Raw genomic sequence first — 3,229 nt, forward strand, 5'->3', positions numbered from 1 at the left:
CTGCATAGAATTATTCAATCACACTGTGCTTTATATTTTATTCTTGGAACTGCATCTAACACCAACAAACACCAACAATAGAGGCTGCAGTGTATCAGTAGCTCCCCAAGTGTATCAGTCGCTGAACAGCACATAGAGAGGAAAGCTGTTCCATCAACATTTGATATTTTGCTGCACTTTGATTTCAGTCAATAAGCTTATATCTTTTCCATATTCAACAATATAATTTTTTCTTTGGCACATACAGTCTAAACTGTTTGTAATTGTTCCAGATGATAAAAGTCTACCACTGATTTACTGTATATATGTTGCAAACATTAGTGTAAAACATAGCGTAAGTCAACAAAGGCTTTTGGAATGGTTGTGGACTGTTATGCCAAACATGAGTCACAGCGCTGGCCTTCACCACAGTCATTGGTTTTGGCTGTGCCAGGGCTCAGATTTGAGGTTCAGTGGGACCTGCAGTGTTGTACAGCCCTGAGCAGAGCACATCTGGAGTGTGGTCTGGACTTGTGTATCTCACTGGAGGACGGCCAGTGTCTGTCTCTGTTGGAGGGTGACACCACAGGTCATTAAAAGAATTATGCTTGTACTGCACCAGGGACAGTGATCCCCTGCCAAGACATCCTGATTTTCCTGTCTTGAAGCTTAGATAGCTTGCACCGACCTTCTGATGACTTTTCAACTGGGCCATGTAGATTTCTAATCAATATTGTACTTACGTAAGACAGGTAGTTCCAATAGTCTTATTGTATGTTTACATTGCATTGATAGTTTGGACAGGCTCACTCAGTTGATAGCTGAAAGATAACAGCAGTTCCACACAAGATGCAAACACTTATTCAGTGAACAAAGGTTCATTGTACCATCAGCAGTGCATGTGTGGACTGTTAAACTCTAATTTTCTAAGCAACATAAAAACAGCTCCATGTGTATCACCAAGCTTAAACTTAAGACGATGCAGCTCAACTTCAGTGCCACCATGATGTAGCTAGCCCAAACCCATAAAGAATGCAGTACGATTCAGTACAGTATATGTACTGGGATGTATTTCTATCATTATTATAATCCCTACAGAGGTTTTGTCCTCATCTCTAATTAGAGTTGTGGATGTTTTTCTGCTTGCTTAAGTCGAAACGTATTTGTAATGAACAACATCACTGTACATAATAGATCATTCTGTATATTACTGTCACCCCTTCAGTATGTCTGTCCAGGGTTAGCTCTGTGGCCTCCTCCCTTCCTCAGGATGACCCAGCTGACCCAGACTTATCCCATGTCTAAAGTAGCACCCCACCACCCACCAACGGAAATACTTCTTAAAGGACAGAAAAGAAGATTGAGCAGTTTATCAAAAGCAAAGCTTTTCAGTGCTATGTCATTTCACCTTTACCCCATCCTTTTCTCACTCAGAGAAGGGAGGAGCTGCAACCAAGTGTTTTTCTTTTACTGTAAACTGTGTGACCTTGAAGATGGAAGTGGTAATTCTTGTACCCACGTCAAAACTGTTCAGCCTACAGAAAATAAATATACAGTATGGTGTAATTAGAAAAAATATCTAGAAAACATTTGTCAAAAACAAGAAGGTTATGATTAATGAGAAAGTTATTTATGTATGACTTCTTCCTCCACGAACAAATGATTTTTGTCCCAACACTGGCCAGCTTAACCCATGGAAGCCCCTCCAGACATGAGCTCAAATAGACGCACCACTCACAAATAACTGGAGAAAAACACACTCTTGTCCAGAGTACACTTTGGCCTCCCAAAACAGACATGTCAGCGCAGCCATTGCTCTCACATCAAACACAGGAAGAATAATAGAGCATTAGATCACAACTATTCATTTACTGCAATCACTCAGAGCTCATGCGTGCTTTATGGGTTCTTTATGATTAACTGTTAATGTCTTGGGCACTTACTTAATATTTGGGATGCAGTATATCCAGTGTGTCATTGGTGAAAACAGGTATAACATTATGCATTATAGTTCACAAATATATTTTTTTAAATTTTGATTTGGAGGTAAACTTACGATAAAACTGGAAAGGTGCATTTTCATAGTATCTGACCAGATAATTTCTATACATTTGTTACAAATAAATGTTTATTCATATTACCTTGAGTTGAAGTCAACCACATACTTCTGTGTGGCTGACCTGAGGTAATAAGGTTAAATGAACACAAATAGCAGGCGTCACTATTATGAAGAATAGTGTGTGTCTTGGAAAGCAGAGCCCATTAGCATGCATGCAACAGCCTGGTGTGTCAGAGTTGTGTCGGCGAGACTAATTACATTGGCACCAACTCTCCTTTTAAAAAAGCTCTGCTGGTCTTTCCTCTGTTTACAAATCCAACAACAAATCAAAAAATGTGTCTCAAGGAAAAATAAAAAAGATGGACAATGACAAGTTTGTCAGCAGCAAGGTGTTTGTTAAGTGTGTGCAGCAGATGGAGCCAAGTAGTCTGGACTCACAGGTGCCTGGAGCGGATGTGTTCTGTTAGTGATGCACTATCCTCAATGCAACTCCCACATCAACACTTGTTCTATCTATCAGCCCATCCATAAGCAGCTGTACTGAAGTGATCTTCTGAGATCACTCACTGAAATATACTTTGGAAAGCACATGACACTTTTGTTACACTTGCCTCCTCAGGGGTGGCTTCTTCGAAATTCATTCGATCAGAGACCGGATCGGTGCAGTCTGCACTCTGCACCTGATGTTAGTTATGAGCCTGGGACAAGTGCTCACATGGCCTGTCATCCCAGTCTAGTCTGCTGATGTTTCTTTGGCTTGTTACATGGTGCTATCACTGTATGGACCAGAGTATGCGCTCCTTTCTCCGAAAACTGAAGAGACGTGCTTCTGTCAACTGGAAGCCAGACCACATTGCTATTTTCATTCTATTCACGCACTTAGTCACTTTGTAATGATATTTTTTTGGAAACTTTTAAGAATGTATGTGAGATGTAATGTCTCTGCCCAGAGTGCTGAAAACCAACCAGCTGCAAATGAACCCAATGGACAGCAGGTAATAATCAGGACATGCTGTGTTCTTCCATGGCCTGTCTGTCTGATAAGTGTGCGTTGTATCCATGCAAATGTTTGGCAGACACTTCCATCCTGCTGGACGAGGGGCTGGGGGGGTGTCTCTGCCGTGCGCCTCACTCTCTCCCTCTATGCTGGCAACAGGCTGCATTCTGTTGGCAGGAGTGACCAGAATAAAA

This window comes from Periophthalmus magnuspinnatus, chromosome 13, assembly GCF_009829125.3.
Source record: "Periophthalmus magnuspinnatus isolate fPerMag1 chromosome 13, fPerMag1.2.pri, whole genome shotgun sequence".
Lineage (NCBI taxonomy): Eukaryota > Metazoa > Chordata > Actinopteri > Gobiiformes > Gobiidae > Periophthalmus > Periophthalmus magnuspinnatus.